The sequence below is a fragment of the Carcharodon carcharias genome, chromosome 10 (assembly GCF_017639515.1).
Source record: "Carcharodon carcharias isolate sCarCar2 chromosome 10, sCarCar2.pri, whole genome shotgun sequence".
Taxonomy (NCBI): domain Eukaryota; kingdom Metazoa; phylum Chordata; class Chondrichthyes; order Lamniformes; family Lamnidae; genus Carcharodon; species Carcharodon carcharias.
The window spans coordinates 51,199,032-51,221,998 of record NC_054476.1 but is presented as its reverse complement, the minus strand read 5'-3'; the positions used below and the strand labels follow the sequence as shown (position 1 = coordinate 51,221,998).

The 22,967-nt window shown below is 43.1% G+C and overlaps 1 protein-coding gene across 2 annotated transcripts in view; it reads left to right on the top strand.

Annotated features, from left to right (window-relative positions):
• The window catches only part of lrp5 (low density lipoprotein receptor-related protein 5), a 233,240-nt gene that overhangs the window by 106,801 nt on the left and 103,472 nt on the right, over positions 1-22,967 (top strand). Inside the window, exon 1 of one of the 2 annotated variants that reach the window (XM_041197279.1) lies at positions 4,538-4,556. The exons of the other annotated variant lie outside the window; for it this stretch is intronic. The gene's annotated coding sequence lies outside the window, so the exon portion shown is untranslated. Of the gene's footprint in view, positions 1-4,537; positions 4,557-22,967 lie in introns of those variants that run through there. 2 annotated transcript variants of the gene reach the window in all.

Genomic DNA, 22,967 nt, shown 5'->3' with positions numbered 1-22,967 from the left:
TTGTCTTTTGCACTGATATCCTGGGCTCCCCCATCATTGAGGATGGGGATATTTGTGGAGCTTCCTCCAGTTAGTTGTTTAATTGTCACCATTGTCACAATTCACGACTGGATGTGGCAGGACTGCAGAATATAGATTTGATCTGTTGGTTGTGGGATCACTTACTTCTATCTATCACTTGCTGTTTGGCATGCAAGTAGTCCTGTGTTGAAGCTTCACCAGGTTTAGGTATGCCTGGTGCAGTTCCTGGCATGCCTCCTTGCACTCTTCACTGAACTAGGGCTGATTCCCCCGGCTTAATGGTAATGGTAGAGATGCTGGGCCATGAGGTTACATTTGTGGTTAAGAACAATTCTGCTCCTGCTGAAGACCCACAACGCCTCATGGATGCCCAGTTTTGAGTTGCTAGACCTGTTTGAAATCTATCCCATTTCGCACAGTGGTTGTGCCACACAACGCGATGGAGGGTATCCTTAATGTGAAGACGGGACTTCGTCTCCACAGGGATTGTGCACTGGTTACTCCTACCAATACTGTCATGGACAGATGTCCATGTAACAGGTAGATTGGTGAGGATGAAGTCCCGTAGGCTTTCCCCTCTTGTTGGTTCCCTCACCACCTGCCAAAGACCCAGTCTAGCAGCTATGCCCTTTAGGACTTGGCCAGCTCGGTCATTAGTGGTGCTACCGAGCCACTCTTGGTGATGGTCGTTGAAGTCCCCTACCCAGAGTACGTTTGTGCTCTTGTACATGTGCCCTTGCCACCCTTAGTGCTTTCTTCAAGTGTGTTCAACAGGGAGAATGGTAGTTGATATCTATCAGGAGGTTTCCTTGCCCCTGTTTGACCTGATGCCATGAGACTTCAAGGGGCCAGAGTCGATGTTCAGGACTCCCAAAGCAACTCCCTCCCAACTGTATACCATTGTGCTGCCATCTTAGGTGGGTCTGCCTGTCAATAGTACAGGACATACCCAGGGTTGGTGCTGGTGGTATCTGGGACATAGTCATACTCACAGAATCATACCTTATAGGTAGTGTCAGGCTGTTGCTTGACTAGTTTTTTTACATGTCCCACAATTTTGGCACAAGCAACCCCCCCCCCCCCCGCCCCCCCCAAACACAATGTTAGAAAGGAGGACTTTGCAGGGTCGACAGGGCTGGGTGTGCCATTGTTGTTTCCAGTGCCTAAATCAATGCCAAGTTGTCCGTCCAGTTTCATACCTTTTGGACTTCAAAACAGTTTGGTATAACTGAGTGGCTTGCTAGGCTATTTAAGAGTCAACCACATTGCTGTGGATCTGGAATCACATGTAGGCCAGACCAGGTAAGGATGGCAGATTTCCTTCCCTAAAGGGCATTAGTAAACCAGATGGGTTTTAATGACATTCCAGATATATGAAATTAATTGAATTTAAATTCCACCAGCTGCCATAGTGGGATTTGAACCTGTGCCCCCAGAGCAGTACCCTAGGTTTATGGTTTACTGGTCCAGTGGGCCTATGGATTACCTTACCACTCCGCCACCACCTCCCCCTACTCCCTGCGGAGTATTTCCAGCATCTTCTGCATTTAATCTGTTTGTGACATTGATTGAGGAATAACTATTGGCAGGGTACCAGGGAGAAACCCCCTGCTCTTCTTCAAAGTAGTGCCATGGGATCTTTTACATCTACTTGAGAAGACAGATGTCTCATCCAAAAGTCTGCACCTCTGACAGTGCAGCCATTCCCTCAGTACTGAATGTCAGCCTAAATTTTGCACTTATGCAGTGGAATGGGACTTCAACCCACAAGCTATTGATGCAGAATTAAGAGTTAAGTTACTACTAAGCCAGAACTAATACCTAATTTGGATTTCTGACGGAAAAAAGAAGCGTTGTTTATTGTCAAATTGGAATGGTTCTGCTTAGAAACTTGTGTTTCATTTTGTCATTTGTTTCTATATGGCATTATAGTTGCTTGCAAGGGCTAGGTACAATTTAACACTGGTAGAACATGACTTCACACTTCCCTCAAGTCAGTGTTCTAATCTATTGTTCTGAGAGGATGCTGTTCCTACCTGAAGGAGTTCTTCGGCACCTCATAGTGCCTGTGTCAATTTAGCACCAGTAGTGGCCTTGTAACATGTGGCTCTCTTGATGCTTTGTGGTACAGGAAGAATAACCATTCTGAGATGGAATGGTGTGTGGAGTTGTGAATTAGCTTAAAAAAAGAGGCAATAATGACTTCCAAAAAAGAAGTCATCCACAATATGTGCACTAAAATCCTGATCATAAAAGTAAGATTCTATGTTGGTGAGGACTAGCAAAGCCCAGTCTGAGAATAGGTCACAGCAACAGAATGACCCAGTCACAGCTAAGTGTAAGGAACAAAGTTATGCCACATTGCAAATTAGTTTGGAAGCACACACCAGATGACTAACTCTTTGAGCAGGATTTTTAGTATGGCGGGTGCGGAGGGAGCGGCCGGGGAAAGGACCCCGACTGCGATTAGCCCCAGACCATGATTTCACGCTGGCTGGCCAATTAACGGGCAGTGAGCATGCAAGGCGTGCTCTAAGGCTCAACGCTGCCGGGGTGGGGGTGGGAGGAGGGCAAGCACTGAAGTCTGCGCAGGCACGGTGGAGCACACAATGAAAGCTCCCTGAAGGCAGAGAGCTGCCTCAGGGAGCTGAAGAATTTAAATGCCAAAAATAAAGATTTTAAAAACCGGGAAAAAAATGCCCACATATCAGAACCAGTTACCGGAACATACACCAGATGAAAGTTCTGTCCTTGAGTTTTTATTATTTTAAATTTAATAATGGAAACCTCATATCTCTCTCCCCACCCCCCACTCCCGTAGATGAGGTTTCCTGAAAAATGCAAAGGCCACCTGGCAGATTCGTCTGCCCACCGACCATAACGTTGGATGGGCAATGAAAAATCTCAGTTAATTACTACTTTAATTGCCTTAATAGGCCTCTTAATTGTCGGCCGTGCTTCCGACTCTGCACGCGCCTGCAGACCGAAGTATCGCGTGAGTGCGTCGGGATGCTCACCCGACATCATCACGTGCGATCTCATGCTTGAGTGGGTCAGGCACACATCTGCACACCAAGCCAAAAATTCCGCCCTTAGCGTTTTTCAGTAATTAGTAAATTTCAAGTTAAATGGAAAAAGATTTAGAACTGAGATGGGAAATTCCTTCACTCAAGTGTTGTGATGTTTTCTAACCCAGTGATTACTCAGCCATTGAGTATATTCAAGTCAGTGATTGATAGATTTTTGGATACTAAAAGAACTGAGGGATATGGAAGCCAGTGGGCAAGATGTAGGTGAAGTGGAGATCAACTAGAATTTTACTGAATGATAGAGCAAGCTTAAGGGGCAAAATGGCCTATTCCTGTTCCTACTTCTTGTGTTCTTTACAATGGAGATAGCATTACAGAAAATTGTGATGGGGCAAGTAGTACAGGAAGGAAGTAACTATTACAGAACGTGTGTGTTATGCACTTATCTCGCTCTCCTGTGGTATTGCATGGGAGGTTATGATTGAGACCAAATGTAGACTCAGCGGAAGTGAGGTTAAATGGTGGGAGATAATTAAACCATGTATCAATTCCTGCTTCCTGTCTTTTATTTTAATATTATACTTGGTTTTATATTATTATAACTAAACTTGGGGCTACTTGGGAAGCATAGCAGTAGATTTGGTTGGGGGATAGGGATTTCTCTAGTGAAGGCTGTGCAGCTAGAAGTTGCAAGACTGAGGTATTGTACCACCACTGGTGGGAGAGTGCAATTATATTGTGGCAAGTTTAAGTAAATAGTTTCTATTATATATCGTCAGTGTAATTGGCTGGAATATACACTGTGCACACTGCAACCAATTTGATCCTAAATTTATGTCATGGCATCCCAATTTGGGCATCTGAAACAGGCAGGTGTTTTGACCAAAACAAAAACAGAATTACCTGGAAAAACTCAGCAGGTCTGGCAGCATCGGCGGAGAAGAAAAGAGTTGACGTTTTGAGTCCTCATGACCCTTCAACAGAACTGATCTTTCTTTACAAGGAGAGGGAAATATAAACTGGTTTAAGGTGTGTGGGGCCGGGGGTGGTGGCGGGGAAGAGATGTGGGGGGGGGGGTGTTAGGATAGGAGCAGATCATCAAAAGATGTCACAGACAAAAGAACACAGAGGTGTTGAAGTTGGTGATATTATCTAAACGAATGTACTAATTAAGAATGGATGGTAGGGCACTCAAGGTATAGCTCTAGTGGGGGTGGAGGAGTATAAGTGATTTAAAAATAATGGAAATAGGTGGGAAAAGAAAAATCTATATAAATTATTGGAAAAGAAAAAAAAACAAAAGGAAGGGGGAAGAAACAGAAAAGGGGTGGGGATGGAGGAGGGAGCTCAAGACCTAAGTTGTTGAATTCAATATTCAGTCCGGAAGGCTGTAAAGTGTAAAGTGTTCCTACTTCTTGTGTTCTTTATAATGGAAATAGCATTACAGATGAGGTGCTGTTCCTCCAGTTTGCGTTGGGCTTCACTGATGAACAGAACTTCTTCAAGGTAGGCATTTCTTGAAGAGCAGTGTTTCGACCAACAGGTTTGCTAGTCCAATAACATATTCACTATGCTACCATACTCTAGTTATGTGGTGCTTTCATTTTTAATATTGCTCTCCATAGTCTATGATTCCCATGAGAGTATGTATTCATAACTCCAATTGCTGGAATATTAGATTATCTTTTCTGATTGAGCTGTACAATTATAATTTTTCTATTATTTTAAGCCATGTGTACAGTAGATCACTAAATTTAAGGCTACTTCACAGTACAGGTCCCAGTATATAAACACAGAAGAGTTACTAACTGTGATTATAGCATGAAGAAAATGTTCCCTACCTCCACTTGTGGTTTTCAGCAAAGCTAAAAATCATGTGGTCACTATAAATGCCTTGTGCAAGTCTCCTCCTGCGGTTTTACAGCAAGCAAATGCTCAGCACTCATGTTTGCCTAATAACTTCAACATTGTCTAGTGCACAAACTGAATTGTGGTAAGACAAATGTAAATGTTAGGAGATTCATATCTGTTTAGTTTCTTCCTGATTTGAAAAGGGGATGATTTTTATATAAATATATTTGCACATATCATTAAAGGCGGCAGGGCAGGTTGAGAATACGGGACCCTGGGCTTTATAAATAGGGGTATAGAGTACAAAAGCAAGCAAGTTATTATATACCTGTATAAAACACTGGTTTGGCCTCAACTGGGGACTATTGTTCCCATTCTGGGAACCACACTTTAGAAAAGATGTCAGAGAGGGTGCAAAAAAGATTCACGAGAAAGGTTCTAGGAATGAGAAAGTGAAGTTACATGGATAAATTGGAGAAGCTGAGGCTGTCCTCCTTGGAAGAGAGAAGGTTGACAGGAGGAGTTAACCTGCTCAAAATCATTAGATATCAAGAAACTGTTCAGTTGGCAGAAGTATTGAGAACTAGATGGCACTGATTTAAGGTGATTGGCAAAAGAAGCAACAGCGACATGACATTTTTTAGGCAGCGAGTGGTTAGGACCTGGAAAACACTGTCTGAGGTTGTGATGGAGGCAGTGCCAGTTGAGGCTTTCAAAAGGGAATTGGATCATTGTCTGAAAAGTAAATATTTGCAAGGTTACAGGGAAAACACGATGGAGTGGGTTGCTCTTTTAGAGAGCGAACATGGACACAAAGGTCTCAAAAGGTCTCCCTCTGTGCTGTAACCATTCTATGATTCTACAAAATGTAGCATCGACAATTTTGCAGTGAGGATAAATTGTTCAATTTGAATGGAGACTGAGCATCTGTCGTTTTATTTCACTGATGTTGTTTTGGAGCACATTATTCTGACCTTCAATAGTCATAACAGCTGAAATAGATTAAAAAATCCATTTTTTTGGGAGTGGGAAAGTGGTGTTTATTCTGGCATAGTGGACCAGGATTTGAGATGGAAGCCAAATAGACCAGAATTATGAATAAAAGCAGAAAATGCTTGAAGTACTGAGCAGGTCAGGCAGCATCTATGGAGAGACGAACAGAGTTAACATTTCAAGCCAATAACCTATCATTAGAACAAGAAAAAGCAAATATATAATAGGTTTTAAGCAAATGAAAGGGGGGAGGGTGGAAAGAACAAAAGGGAAGGACTGTGATAGGGTGGCAGACAGGAGGGATTAAATGAAATAAGAGTTAGTGGTGTAGGGCCAAAAGAAATGGTAATGGGACAAGTGAAGAAACAAAGGATGTGCCTAGAGGAGGTGTGAATGGCAGTAGTTCTTTGCTCCTCTCACTCACTCTAACTTGTTGCACTCTATTCTCTGAGATGTAATCCTGACATTTTCATCAAACCTGCTGACAGGAATGGTATCATTGTTGTCTGATGAACCGACCTCTATGTTGCAGAGACCAAACATCAATTACATACGAACATACAAATTAGGAGCAGGAGTAGGACATTTGGCCCCTCGAGCCCACTTCGCCCTTCAATAAGATCATGGCTGATCTGATTGTGGCCTCAACTCCACTTTCCTTCCTACCCCATATATCCTGTGACTCCCTTGTCAATCAATAATCCATCTAATTCAGCTTTAAAAATATTCAATGACTCTGCCTCCACGGTACTCTGGAGAAGAGAGTCCCAAAGACACACAACCCTCTGAGAAAAAAATTCGCTTCATCTCCATTTTAAATGGGAGACCTTATTTTTAAACTATGTACCCTATTTCTAGTCCCACCCACAAAGGGAAATGTCCTTTCAGCATCCACCCTGTCATGTCCCCTTGGGATTTTAAATGTTCCAATAAGAGAGCCTCTCATTCTTCTAAACTTCAATGAATACAAGCCCAACCTGTACAACCTTTCCTCATAGGATAACCCCCTAATTCCAGGAATCAGTCGAGTGAACCTGCTCTGAACTGCTTCTAATAAAATTATGTTCCTTAAATAAGAAGACCAAAACTGCTCCCAGTACTCCAGGTGTGGTCTCACCAATACCCTATACAACTGTAGCAAAACATCCTGACTTTTATATTCCACTCCCCTTACAACAATTACATTTTATTTGCCTTCCTGATCACTTGCTGTACCTGCATACTAACTTTTTGTGATTCATGTACCAGGACACCCAGATCCCTCTGTACCTCTGAGTTCTGCAATCTCTTCCCCATTTAAATAATATGCTGCTTTTTTATTCTTCCTGTTAAAATGGACAAGTTCACGTTTTCCCACATTATACTCCATCGGCCAAATTTTTGCCCACTCACTTAACCTATGACTCCGAATGCCCTCTTCACAACTTAACTTTCCCTCCTACCTTTGTGTCATCAGCAAGTTTAGCAACCATGCATTCAATCCTGTCATCCAAGTCAATAATATAGATTGTAAATAGTTGAGGCCACAGCACCAATCCCTGTGACACTCCACTTGTTACATCTCATCAACTCAAAAATGACCCATACATGCCCACTCTCTGTTTCCGGTTAGCTAACCGATCCTCTATCCATGCTAATATAATACCTCCTACTTCAAGAGCTCTTATTTTGTGTAGTAACCTTTGATGTGGCACCTTGTCAAATGCCTTCTGGAAATCTGTGTACAGCACATTCACAGGTTTCCCTTTACCCAAATTGCTTGTTAATTCCTCAAGAAGCTCTAATCAGTTAAACACAATTTCCTTTTCACAAAACCATGTTTACGCTACCTGATTGCATGGAGATTTTCTAAGTGCCCCACTATAACCTCCTTAATAATAGATTCCAGCATTTTCCCTATGGCAGATGTTAAATTAACTGTCCTGTAGTTTCCTGCTTTCAGTCTCACTCCTATCTTCAACAGAGGAGTTATATTCACTATTTTCCAATCAGATGGGACCTTTCCAGAATTTAGGGAATTTTGGAAAATTAAAATCAATGCATTTATTATCTCAGCAGCTACTTTTTAAGACCCTAGGATGAAGTCCATCAGGACCTGGGGACTTATCAGCTTTTAGTTCTAATAATTTTCTCAGTACCCTTTCCCTAGTGATTGTAATTGTTTTAAGTTTCTCCCTCCCTTTCACCTCTTGATGCACACTTATTTCTGGGATGTTATTTGTATTCTCTGCAGTTTATCTCTATTGACCTACTCCTTAACCTAATTTCCCAGTTCACTTTATCCAGCTCTATTTTTATAGCCTCATAATTGCCTTTATATAAGTTTAAAACACTAGTCTTAGATCCACTCTTCTGTCCTTCAAATTGTATGCAAAATTCAATCATATTATGATAATTACTACCTAGGTGCCCCTTTACTACAAAGTCATTAATTAATTCTGCCTCATTGCACATTATCAGGCCTAGAATAGTCCATTCTCTGGTTGGCTCTAGAGTGTAATGCTCTCAAAAACTGTCCTGAAAGCACTCTATGAACTCACCTCCCAGGCTACTTTTGCCAATCTATATATAGATTAAAATCACCCATGATTATCACCACACCTTTCCACAAACACCATTATTTCTTCCTGTATACCCCATCCTACAGCATGTTTGGGGGCCTTTAAACCACTCTCACAAGTGGCTTCTTACTTTTATCATCTCTACACAGACTGATTCTACATCTTAATCTCCAGATCTAAGGTCATCTCTCTCTATTGTACCAATATCATCCTTAATTAACAGGGCTACCCCACCATCTTTTCCTAGCTTCCTGCCCTTCCTAAATGTCATGTACCCTTCAATATTCAGGTCCCAGTCTTTGTCATCCTGCAGCCATGTGTCTGTTATCAGATTATGCATATTTATTTCTCTTTCTGCTGTCAATTCATCTGACTTGTTATGAATGCTACATGCATTCAGATACAGAGCCTTTAATTCTGTCTTTTCACTATTTTTGTAACCTCTAGCCTTATCCGCTGGTGTGTTCTGCACACTCTGTCATGCTCAGATCATTATTTCCCCGCTATTTAGTTTAAAGCTTTCTCTACCATCCTAGTTACATGATTCACCAGAACACGCATAGTCTCACAGCAGAACCTCTTTCCTAGTTCTAGCTATGTCATTGGTACCTATGTGGACCACAACCAGTGGATTCTCCCCCTCCTATTGCAAGTTCATCTCCAGCCCAGAGCAGAGCAAACCAGGCAGGCAACACAGCCGTTGGGACTCCTGCTTGTGGCTGCAGAGAACTGTGTCTATTAACTATTTTTGGTCTACTGACTTTATTCGTTCGTGAGATGTGGGCATCGCTGGCCAGCATTTATTGCCCATACAAGCTGTAATCACCTCAAACCTGTTGGAAAATTGCAAGAGCTGAGGCTCCTTCACTTCAAAGAAGGCATATGGAATGCTCTCCTTCATTGGTAGAGGTATGGACTATAAAAGTAAGGATATAATGTTGGAATTGTATAAAACACTAGTGAGGCCACAACTGGAGTATTGTGTGCAGTACTGGTCACCACATTACAGGAAGGACATAATAGCTCTGGAGAGAGTGCAGAGATGGTTTACAAGAATGTTGCCAGGGTTGGAAAAGTGTAGCTACGAGGAGAGATTGGATAGGTTGGGGTTATTTTCCTTCGAACAAAGAAGGCTAAGAGGTGACTTGATTGAGGTGTACAAAATTATGAGGGGAATAGATAGAGTGGACAGGATAAAATTGTTTCCCTTGATGGAAAATTCTAGAACCAGGGGACATAGTTTCAAGATAAGTGACAGAAGGTGTAGGGGGGACATGAGGAAGAACTTTTTTACGCAAAGGGTAGTGGGTGCCTGGAATTCACTGCCCAAGTTGGTGGTAGAGGCAGAAACTCTAAACTCTTAAAAAGTACCTGGATCTGCACCTTAAGTGCTGTAAGCTGCAGGGCTATGGGCCGGGTGCAGGAAGGTGGGATTAGAAAGGGCACCTGGGTGTCCTCGGGCTGGCATGGACAAGATAGGCCAAATGGCCTCCTGCGCTGTAACTTTTCTATGGTTTCTATGAAGACAGATGCAAAATATCTGTTCAATTTATCTGCCATTTCCTTATTTTCCATTAGTAATTCCCCAGACTCACGTTCGTTCTGTTGAGTGAGTCCAGGGAATTAAATTGTTTTAAAAATTTGTCCATGGGATGTGGGTGTCGCTGAATAGACCAGCATTTATTGCCCATCTCTAGCTGCCCTTGTTCAAAGAGCATTTAAGAGCCAACCACATTGCTGTGGGTCTGGAGTCACCTGTGTGCCAGACCATGGAGGATGACAGATTTCCTCCCCTAACGCCTTTTAGGGAAGGAAATCTGCTCTGGAAATCTTCCCTCCATGGCCTCCAACCTTATATTCTCCCAACCATGAGCTGCTCGCTTCCACTTCTTTTCCAAGATTCACAAGCAGGAATGCCCTGGTAGAACTATTGCTTCACCTCTACCTGCCCCACTGAACTGATTTCTTCCTATCTCTACTCTTTTTTGCCTTCCCTTGTCCAGTCTCTTCCCACCACCATATGTGACTCTTCCAATGCCCTCCATCACTTAGACAGTTTCCAATATCGTGACCCTAACCATGGCCTCTTCTCTATGGATGTCCAATCTCTCTACACCTCCACCCACCCCCCACCAGAAGGTTTGAGGGCTCTCTGCTTCTTCCTTGAATGGAGGTCCAACCAGTCTCCATCACTACTACTGTCTTCCACCTGGCTGAACTTGTTGCCACGTTGAACAACTTATCTTTTAACTCCACTCACTTCCTCCAAATGGCTGTGGGTACCAACATAGCATAGCTGTGCCTGCTTTTTTGTGAGATATGTGGACCATTCCTTGTTCTGAGTTCTACTCCCTTATCTCTTTTTCCAGTACATTGATACTTCTATTGCTGAGCTTTCTTTGTTTCCAAGTTCTACCCTTCTCTGATCTTCATATGGTTTATCCCTGACTCTTTCCTTCCTCAACTTTTCTGTCTCCATTTTTGGGGATAGGCTATCAACCAATATTCATTATAAGCCTACTGACTTCAAAAGCCACCTCAGCTACACTTCCTCTCACACTACTTCCTGTAAGGACTTCATTCCATTTCTTCATCTTCCCTATCTCCGTCGCATCCGGTCTGATGATGCAGCCTTCCATTCCAGTGCTTCTGATATCTCTTTCCTTTTTCCTTTTTCCTTAATTGAGGATTTTCCATGCCCCCTCACTGTGGACAGGACCTCGACCGTGTTTATCCATTTTCCACATTTCTGCTCTTACCTCTTCCCCTCCCAATCAGAACCATGTTAGGATTCCCTTTGTCCTCCCCTTCCACCGCGTCTGGATCCGAATTTAATGGGTTATCCTCTGCCATTTCTGCTGCCTCTAGTGTGATGCCACCACCAAACATATCTTCCCCTCCCCTTTCAGCATTCCAAAGGGATATTTCCTTCTGCAACATCTTGGTCCATTCCTCAATCACCCCAACACCCTGTCCCCTTCCTGTCTCCTCAGTGTCCAAGCATTTCTTCTGATGAAACAGTGATTTACAGATACTTCTTTTGATTTAGTATACTGTATTCGCTGCTCACAATGTGGTCTGACCAATACTGACTGCGTGACACAGACTGGGTGACCACTTTGCAGAACACCACTGTTCAGTCTGCAGTCGTGAACCCAAGCTTCCAATGGCCTGTCCTTCCAATTCTCCATCTTGCTTTCACACTGATCTCTCCTGTCCTCGACCTGCTTCAGTGTTCCAATGAAGCTCAACATTAGCTTGAGGAACAGCAGCTGATCTTTTGACTAAGCACTCAGCATGGAGTTCAACAATTTCAGATAATAATCTCTGCTCTCATTTTGTTTGTTTTTGCTTTGCATGTTTCAGCTTTGCCTTGCTTTTCCCTGGCTTTTGCTTTCAGGCAGCAGGTGTTCATCATTCTGTCGCTCACACCTCCTGGAGACCGATATTCCCGCTAATTTTTTCCATGCATGTGCAGAATGAATTTTGTATGTGCACCAGTAGCAAGGTAATGTTTGGATGTGTGCCATCAGTAGAAACAAACAACCTATATCTGAAATTTTTGTTTTAAAAGTTACAGTAGGTATGGAAGAAGAAGAGAGAATATGGTGACATGCTAGTCCATAAATTACCAGGTTTCTTTAATTCCACTTTAAACTTATCATGGCATGTGAATTCAACCGCTGGGTTTTAAGTTCAGTACCATAAACACTTCATTACCATACATGAGAGAGGCATTTGTTAGTTTTTATATTGTAGGTTGTATTTTAGTCATTTGACAGAAGAAAAGTTGAATTGGTAGTCATGGCTCAAGCCAAGACTGGGACTTTTTTAATTTGACAAGCCCAAAATAGAAAGAACGAAGGAGGCTCATCTTTTGAATTGATAGAAAATGTGGAAGAAGCAACTTTTAATTTTTTCAGCTTGTTGAGTGTTTTCTTTACTTAACACTGCTATGAATAGTGAGGAAAATAGCTCAGTCATTTCTTCATATCAACAAACATAATCAGGCTGAGTAAAGCCCTGTCTCTGAATTTGGATAGAAGTTGGCACTTTTAAGCTGGAGGGCGAAGGTCAAGAGATACCGTGTCCCTCCAAAGTAAGTGAATATTGAAGGGTGGAAACCACATCTGGGAACTGAGAAAGAGAGAATGGAAATCACAGGAGGAAGAATGACTGTTGAGGTAGTTTTGGGGGAATAATGGTATTTATCCCACCTACATTTTTTTTTAGATTAAACATCTATGAACTGTAAACCAGTTCACCATTTTTAAGGTAAACTGCCTCTCACAATATATACAAAAGTGAATTGGGGAGAGGTAGTATTTGGAAGCATGCAGGGTTTAGTATATTCAATGAGATAACCTCACAAGAACCTTTGCATTATTATTTGGATCTGGGAGGGAAGTTGCGAGCTGGTGGGTTGTTAGGGGGGGAAGGGCAAGTGGGATGGTTGTGGGAGAGAAGTGGCAAGTGGGAGGGCCCGTGGAGGGAAGCGGTGAGCAGGAGGTTGGCAGCAGGCTGCAAGAAAGACAAGTGCTGACATAGCTTCGGGCTCCAGGAACTGACATGAGTGAATTTTAGTTGTTAATTCCACCTGATTAATCATGTCAGTCTTGGCTCTTGTCCATTAATTTCCTATCGTGGGAGAGTCTACCAGTTCTTTATTTGTGGGGCAGACTAGCATCAGGATGTGTGTGGCTGTAAAAATTGAGTGTGCCACACTTGGACTGTTACGCAGCCGCACAGGTGTACAGCTTAGAGAGAACATAGGTCTGGACAAATTTTTTTGTTTATTTACTTACCTTTTTACTCACCCCATTTAGCTCTGTGCCACCAACTATTTGTCATTTGCCCACATATCCCATCAGAAACCTTCCCTTTTGTTTTTTTTCATTCTCTCCACTTTCATTTGTTTAAAATCCACTGTTTTTTTTCCAGTTGTGATGAAAAGTCATCAACTCGTCAATGAAGCATGCAGGAGGGCATGCCAGGAGCAGCACCAGGCACACCTAAAAATGAGGTATCAACCTGGTGAAGCTATAACACACGACATGCCAAAAGACATTAGCAGCAAGTAATAAAGCTAAGCGATCCCACAACCAACAGAGCAGGTCTAAGCTCTGCAGTCTTGCCACATCCAGTCATGAATAGTGGTGGACAGTTAAACGATTCGCTGGAGGAGGAGGCTCCACAAATATCCCTATCATCAATGATGAAGGAGCCCAGCACATCATGCAAAAGATAAGGCTGAAGCATTTGTTTCAATCTTCAGCCAGAAATGCCGAGTTATTGATCCATCTCGGCCTCTTCCGGAGGTCTCCAGCATCACAGAGACCAGTCTTCAGCCAATTTGACTCACTCCACGTGATATGAAGAAATGGCTGAAAGTACTGGACACTGCAAAGGCTATGTGCCCTGACAATATTCTGGCAATGGTACCAAAGGCTTGTGCTCCAGAACTTGTCACGCCCCTAGCAAAGCTGTTCCAGTACAGCTACAACACCGGCATCTGCCCAGCTATGTGGAAAAAAGCAAAAAACTGGGAATGCTGGAAATCCAAAACAGAAACAAAAATACCTGGAAAAACTCAGCAAGTCTGGCAGCATCTGAGGAGAGGAACACAGTCCGAATGACCCTTCAACAGAACTAAGTAAAAATAGGTGAAATATAAGCTGGTTTAAGGCGTTGGGGGGGGAACAAGTAGAGCCAGTGATAGGTGGAGATAACTGAAAGATGTCACAGACAAAAGGACAAAGAGGTGTTGAAGGTGGTGATATTATCTAAGGAGTGTGCTAATCAAGGGTAGAAAGCAGGACAAACAAGGTACAGATAAAATCCTGGAACTCCCTTCGTAACAGCATGGTGGTTGCACCTACACCACATGGACTGCAGCGGTTCAAGAAGGCAGCTCACCACCATCTTCTCAAGGGCAACTAGGGATGGACAATAAATGGCAATAATGGCCCAGCCAGTGAAGCCCACATCCCGTGAACAAATTTTAAAAAACTTGAAAAGTTAATTCTTTTCTCTTTCCATTGATACTGCCTGACCTGCAGTATTTTCTATTTATTTCAGATTTGTTGCATCCACAGTATTTTGTTTTTGTATTAGACTAGAATTGTGCCCATTCTAAAATACACAAAATTCTGGTTGAATCAGCTGCTGACTGAGAAAGCATCCACCACAAAGATTTCCATGTACTCAGATTCCATGACAATGGATGGAAAGGTGCATCCCAGAAATTTTTCCATTTACACCAGCATTGCAGCTGACGTAAGTCTGAAGACCAAGGTGCTTGACTGCACTGCAGGACCCTGATTTGCCTTGTTCAGGCCAAGCCAATGTGGCATTCTCTGCACTTCCATGGCAGTTCTAACTTAGCGAATGCAGAAAGTTGGAGGTCTCACGTTAGTTTTACACCAGAACAGTGAGTGACCTTGAATTGAATTTCTACCTCATTTTAAATTTAAATTCTTAGCTGCTAAAATAGTCTCTACTTTCTTCTACAGCGGGATGGAAATGAAACAAAATTATCTAAATTGTAAGCAACTAAGCTTGAAAACCTCTTCCCTTTCTCCTGTCCTATTTCAGTCACCACAACAGGACATCAGTAGAGCAACGTTGCTAAGTTAGGATATGTAAACTAGTTTGGAATTGTTCAGAAACTGAATTATCCAGTATATTTTTAGTTTCCTCTAGCCAGCCAATTTAATTATTTGACGTAATCAAGATTGATTGATCTTCTATTAAACTGAAAAAAATAGCAAAAATTGCAATTTTTTTAGAAGAATGCTGGTTTAAGTTTTCAGATTCATCATTAAAAATAGATATAGGCAGAATACTGCACTCAATAAGCTGTTAAAGGTTTTCTTTGCTTCGTGTTCCCATGTCCATCTTCCTCCAACCATTTCCATTCCAGTATCAAAATGTCTGTATGATAGCCAGTGCAGAGAACTAATTAAAAACCAAGAACCGTGCCAAGGCTCTTGCTTTCAGAGAAAGCCTAGGTAGATCATCCCAAAAAAATCCCCTTATACTGTGTGGCATTACACTTTGGTGGTGAAATTCAAATTCCCCTTTTAATGAAATAACCAGAGAATGCTTTCGATAATTAATAACCTGTTGATGAAAACTAATTCTCAGGGATCATACATGTTCATAATTCACTAATGTACTGTTAATTAAGGAGGAAAACAAGCATCTCCTCTTGTGTTAGTTGGATCATATGGGCATGTTTCTTTGAGGATTAATTTCAGTTCCTCTCAAAGTAGGCTTTGTTGTGATGTGAAATTTTCATCTCCCTTAAGTTGTTGCATACGTTGGGTAGACTCACAGTTTTATAAAAAAAATTCACGCCAGAATGAGTAACTCAATATCAACACAATCCAAATCTGCAATTGAGAAAGCCTGTCCAAAAAAAATTCCACTACTTTATTTGAACATATTTAATTTTGTAGCTGTGCAATTAAATAAGATTGCTCTTTATCACGCCATATAAAGTTAATCTCTTTCATCACGCCAGCCTTGCAAATTTTCAGTTTTATGAGTCACTTCCAGCCTTCCTGTTCCAAGGATATTTGAATCTTAATTAGGAAAGTTAGGAATAATACAGTAGAAAATCAAAGACTGCAATTTGAGTGCAGGCAAAGATATCTTTCATAGCAAAGAAAAAAATACATCTATATAATTCCATTTTATTTGTGTTCTAGAAGATCAATATATGAATATAATATTTGTTTAGAACTTTCGACACTGAAGATGGTGCCCAGTTTGTTAGTCTATTAGTCTGTCTGACTGTAAACAAAATATCTGAAAAACTAGAGGACGGATTTCAATGAAACATGGAACACAGATGGGACAGGATTTTCCATTCGGCGATTTGGGGGCGGAGCCCACTCGCTGAGGGGAAAATGACGCGGGATGACTTTGGGAGGAATCCCCGACGTCATCCCAATCCCTTTTAAATTTTTAGGAAGGCGGGCGGACAGTGAAATCAGCTGTCTGCCCGCCGACCTGTCAATTGAGGCCATTGACAGGCTCATTAAGATAATTGAAGATCTGCCCATCCAAGCTTAAGGCTGGCGGGTAGGCCAGGAGCCTCTGTGGGCTGCAGATTATTCATGAAACTTCATCCACTTCATCCGTTTTTTAAACAATTAATAAATTTTATGTGTTTATTATTAACATGTCCCATCTCGTGTGACATTGTCACATGAGAGGGACATGTTAATAATTCAAATATTTATCTATTTTTAGACTTTACTTACCTGTCACAAATCTCCCTGAGACAGGACTTTGCCTCAGGGAGCAGTGCGCATGCATGAAAGAGCGCACTTTGACAGATGGTGATTCCCTCTCCCCCCACCTCTCCACACAGGAAGCGCATACTGTTGGACAGGCCGCTGGGCAGGCCTTAATTGACCCGCCCACTGAAAATGGCGGTGGGCCCCGTTTCGATGGCAGGGGTCGGCTGTCCTCCCGCCACCGAGCCGGTGGGTCCTGCACGCCATCCGAGGGCAAAATTCTGCCCATAGAGTATGTCCCATGGAAGAACTAATTAGATTTTTGGTGAAGATGTGGTTTCGGACCCTGGAATTTTTTGAAAGGATCTGTTAACATTGAGAGAGAGGGAGAGCGAATTGGCATTTTTATAAGTTGTGGATTGTCTCAGCTGCTGAGGTGGAATTTGTCTCAGCTGTCAAAATGTGAGCAAAGTTTTCAGAGCAGGTTGTTGAATATGAATTGGCCTGAAGTCTCCTCAGTGAGATAGCTCTTAATAAAACGATTTCTTTTTTCATAGAAACATAGAAAATAGGAGCAGGAGTAGGCCATTCGGCCCTTTGAGCCTGCTCTGCCATGGCTGATCATCCAACTCAATAGCCTGCTCCCGCTTTCTCCCCATATTCTTTGATCCCTTTCACCCCAAGAGCTATATCTAACTCCTTCTTGAAAACATACAATATTTTGGCCTCCAATACTTTCTGTGGCAGTGAATTCCATAGGCTCATCACTCTCTAGGTGAAGAAATTTCTCCTCAGCTCAGCCCTAAATGGCCCACCCCGTTTTCTCAGACTGTTATCCCTGGCTCTGGACTCCCCCACCATCGGGAACATCCTTTCTGCATCTACTCCGTCTAGTCCTGTTAGAATTTTATAGGTTTCTGTGAGATACCACCACCACCACCCCGGCATCTTCTGAACTCCAATGAATATAATCCTAATCGACTCAACCTCTTCTCATATGTCAGTCCCGCCATCCCAGGAATCAGTCAGGTAAACCTTCGCTGCACTCCCTCTATAGCAAGTACATCCTTCCTCAGTTAAGGAGACCAAAACTGCACACAATATCCCAGGTGTGGTCTCACCAAGGCCCTGTATAATTGCAACACGACACCCCTGCTCCTGTACTCGAATGCTCTCGCTATGAAGGCCAACAGACCATTTGCCTTCTTTACCACCTGTTGCACCTGCATGCTTACCTTCAGCAACTGGTGTATGAGGACACCCAGGTTTTGTTGCACGTTCTCCTCTCTCGATTTATGGTCATTCAGATAATCTGCCTTCCTGTTTTTGCTACCAAAGTGGACAACCTCACATTTATCCACATTGTACTGCATCTGCCATGCATTTGCCCACTCATTCAGCTTGTCCAAATCACACTGAAGCATCTCTGCATCCTCCTCACCCACCCACCCAGCTTTGTGTCATCTGCAAATTTGGAGATATTACATTTAGTTCCCTCATCTAAATCATTAATATATATTGTGAATAGCTGGGATCCCAGCACCGATCCCTGCGGTGCCCCACTAGTCACTGCCTGCCATTCGGAAAAAGACCCATTTATTCCTACTCTTTGTTTCCTGCCTGCCAGCCAGTTTTCTATCCATCTCAATACACTACCCCCAATCCCATGCGCTTTAAATTTACACACTAATCTCTTATGTGGGACTTTGTCGAAAGCCTTCTGAAAGTCCAAATAAACCACCTCCACTGACTCCCCCTCATCAACTCTACTAGTTACATCCTCAAAAAATTCCAGTAGATTTGTCAAGTATGATTTCCCTTTCGTAAATCCATGCTGACTCTGTCCGATTCTGCCACTGTTTTCCAAGTGCTCAACTCTAGAATTTTCCCCACTACCAACGTCAGGCTGACTGGTCTATAATTCCCTGTTTTCCCTCTACCTCCCTTTTTAAATAGTGGGGTTACATTAGCTACCCTCCAATCTGAAGGAACTGTTCCAGAGTCTATAGAATCTCGGAAGATGACCACCAATGCGTGCACTATTTCTAGGGCCACTTCCTTAAGTACTCTGGTATGTAGATTATCAGGCCTTGGGGATTTATCAGCCTTCAATCCCATCAATTTCCCCAATGCCATTTCCCTGCTTATACTGATTTCTTTCAGTTCCTCCCTCTCACTAAACCCTGTGTTCCTCAACATTTCTGGTATGTTATTTGTGTCCTCCTTTGTGAAGACAGAACCAAAGTATGTATTTAGTTGGCCAGCCATTTCTTTGTTCCCCATTATAAATTCCCCTGTTTCTGACTGTAAGGAACCTATATTTGTCTTCACCAATCTTTGTCTCTTCACATACTTAAAAACTGACTGTCAAAGTTTTTAAATGTTCCCTGCATGCTTACTCTCGTACTCCATTTTTCCCTTCTTAATCAATCCCTTTGTCCTGCTTTGCTGAATTCTAAACTGCTCCCAATGCTGGTTGTTCTTTTCTGGCCAATTTGTATGCCTCTTCCTTGGATCTAATACTATCTCTAATTTCACTTGTAAGCCATGGTTTGGCCACCTTTCCTGTTTTACTTTTGCACCAGTCAGGAATAAACAATTGTTGCAGTTCACCCATGCGCTCTTTGAACATTTGGCATTGCCTATCCACCGTCATCCCTTTAAGTAACGTTTCCCAATCCATCATAGCCAACTCGCGCCTCATACCATTGTAGTTTCCTCTATTGAGATTCACTTTGTAGTTACAAAACCTCAAGAAAGAACTGTGTAATTGTAATAATGTTGATTTAGCACAGCATGACTGAGGTGTGCACTCTACTGGGTGCCCTCTTCACTTGTCTGATTTTATTATTGCATGATTGTCAGATGTTTCCATGTTTCTAACTTGATCATTCAGTTTGTGTGTGAATTTTATGATTTTTTTTAATGTAAGTTATACTGCAATTCAGTCTTTGGGCCAGGAATGTGTTTCTTGAATAAAATATCATTGTTAAAATACCATTACTAATTATCTGAACAAGCAGAGTAGAGGAAAGGAGAGGCCCATATCAAAAATTGGGACCAGTTAAGTTAGCCATTTGCTGAGCCATACACAGCAAGAAAGGTTACAAATTTGTTATGGTAAATCTGTACCGAGTTAGACAGTGATAAAAAACAAAAACAAAAATAGCTGGAAAAACTCAGCAGGTCTGACGGCATCTATGGGGAGGAAGACAGAGTTAGCGTTTCGAGTCCGTATAACCCTTTATCAGAACTAAAGAGAAATAGAAATGTGGTGAAATATAAACTGTTTAAGGGGGGTGGGACAGGTGGAGCTGGATAGTGGGCCAGTGATAGGTGGAGGCAAAGGAGAGATTGACAAAGATGTCATAAACAAAAGGTCAGAGTGTTGTTGACAGTGGTGATATTAGCTAAAGGATGTGCTAATGCTGACATTAAGGGTAGAAAGCAGGATGAGCAAGTGACAGCTGGCCCTATAGGGGGTGGGGTGGGGGGAAGGGATCGAAATAGGCTATAAGGTGGGGATAAAACAATAGATGGAAATACATTTTTAAAATAATAATAGAAATAGGTGGGAAAAGAAAACTATATATATATATATAAATATATATAAAAATTATATAATAATTATTAGAAAAAAGGGGATCAAAAAAGGGTGAAGATGGAGGAGAAAGTTCATGATCTGAAGTTGTTGAACTCAATGTTAAGTCCGGAAGGCTGTAAAATGCCTAGTCAGAAGATGAGGTGCTGCTCCTCCAGTTTGCGTTGAGCTTCACTGGAACATTGCAGCAGGCCAAGGACAGACATGTGGTGCATGAGAGCAGGGTGGTGCATTGAAATGGCAAGCAACAGGAAGGACTGGGTCATGCTTTCAGATATACTGAAGGTGTTCTGCAAAGCAGTTACCCAGTCTGCGTTTGGCCTCACCAATGTAGAGGAGACCGCATTGGGAGCAGCGAATGCCGTAGACTAAATTGAGGGAAGTGCAAGTGAAGTGCTGCTTCACTTGATGGAGTGTTTGGGCCCTTAGGAGTTGAAGAGAGGGAAAGTAAAGGGGCAGGTGTTTCTTCTTCTGCGGTTGCATGGGAAGGTGCCGTGGGAGGGGGTTGAAGTGCAGGGGGTGATGGAGGAGTGGACCAGAGTGCCCCGGAGGGAACAGTCCCTATGGAATGCCGACAGGGTAGGGTGAAGGGAAGATGTGTTTGGTGGTGGCATCATGCTGGAGATGGTGGAGGATGATCCTTTGAATGCGGAGGCTGGTGGGGTGATAAGTGAGGACAAGGGGGACCCTATCATGATTCTGGGAGGGAGAGGAAGGTGTGAGGGCGGATGCGCGGGAGATGGGCCGGACACGGTTGAGGGTCCTGTCAACCACCGTGGGTGGAAAACCTCGGTTAAGGAAGAAGGAAGACATGTCAGAAGTACTGTTTTGGAAAGTGGCATCATCAGAACAGATGCGACGGAAGCGAAGGAACTGAGAAAATGGGATGGAGTCCTTACAGGAAGCAGGGTGTGAGGAGCTGTAGTCGAGGTGGCTGTGGGAGTTGGTAGGCTTGTAATGGATATGGTTGGACTGTCTATCAGCAAAAATGGAGACAGGTCAAGGCAGGGAAGGGAAGTGTCAGTGATGGACCATGTGAAAATGATGGAGGGGTGGAAATTGGAAGCAAAATTAATAAATTTTTCCAGGTCCAGACGAGAGCACGCAGCGGCACCGAAGCAGTCGTTGATGTACGGGAGAAAGAGTTGTGGGAGGGGGCCTGAGTTAGATGACTGCTTCGGTGCCGCTGCGTGCTCTCATCTGGACCTGGAAAAATTAATTAATTTGCTTCCCATTTCCACCCCCGCATCATTTTCACATGGTCCATCTCTGACACTTCCCTTCCCTTCCTTGACCTCTCTGTCTCCATTTCTGGTGGTAGACTATCCACCAATATTCATTACGAGCCCACCGACTCCCACAGCTACCTCGCAGCTCCTCACAACCCGCTTCCTGTAAGGACTCCATCCCATTCTCTCAGTTCCTCCGCCTCCGTCGCATCTGTTCCGGTGATGCCTCTTTCCAAAACAGTTCTTCTGACATGTCTTCCTTCTTCCTTAACCGAGGCTTTCCACCCACGGTGGTTAACAGGGCCCTCAACCGAGTTCGGCCCATCTCCTGGGCATCCGCCCTCACACCTTCCTCTCCCTCCCAGAACCATGATAGGGTCCCCCTTGTCCTCACTTATCACCCCACCAGCCTCCTCATTCAAAGGATCATCCTCCATTTCCGCCAACTCCAGCATGATGCCACCACCAAACACATCTTCCCTTCACCCACCTGTCGGCATTCTGTAGGGACCGTTCCCTCCAGGACACTCTGGTCCACTCCTCCCTCACCCTCTACACCTCAACCCCCTCCCACGGCACCTTCCCATGCAACCGCAGAAGGTGCAACACCTGTCCCTTTACTTCACTCCTCCTCACGTCCAAGGACCCAAACATACCTTTCAAGTGAAACAGCACTTCACTTGCGCTTCCCTTAATTTAGTCTACTGCATTCGCTGCTCCCAATGTGGTCTCCTCTATTTTGGAGAGACCAAGCGCAGACTGGGTGACCGCTTTGTGGAACACCTTCGGTCTGTCCGCAAGCATGACCCAGGCTTTCAAGTTGCTTGCCATTTCAACAGACCACCCTGCTCTCATGCCCACATGTCCATCCTTGGCCTGCTGCAATGTTCCAGTGAAGCTCAACACAAACTGGAGGAACAGCACCTCATCTTCCGATTAGGCACTTTACAGCCTTCCGGACATCTTAGGATCATGAACTCTGTCCTCCATCCTCACCTACTTTTTGATCCCCTTTTTTCGAATAATTATTATATATTTTTTATATATATTGTTTTCTCTACCCACCTATTTCTGTTATTTTTAAATTTTATTTCCATCTATTGTTTTATCTCCACCTTATAGCCTATTTCAATCCCTTCCTCCCACCCCACCCCCTCTAGGGCCATCTGTCACTTGCTCATCCTGCTTTCTACCCTTAATGTCAGCATTAGCACATCCTTTAGCTAATATCACTGCCGTCAACACCCCTTTGACCTTTTGTTTATGACATCTTTGTCAATCTCTCCTTTGCCTCCATCTATCACTGGCCCTCTATCCAGCTCCACCTGTCCCATCCCCCTTAAACGGCTTATATTTCACCACATTTCTATTTCTCTTTAGTTCTGATGAAGAGTCATACGGACTCGAAACGTTAACTGTCTTCCTCTCCATAGACG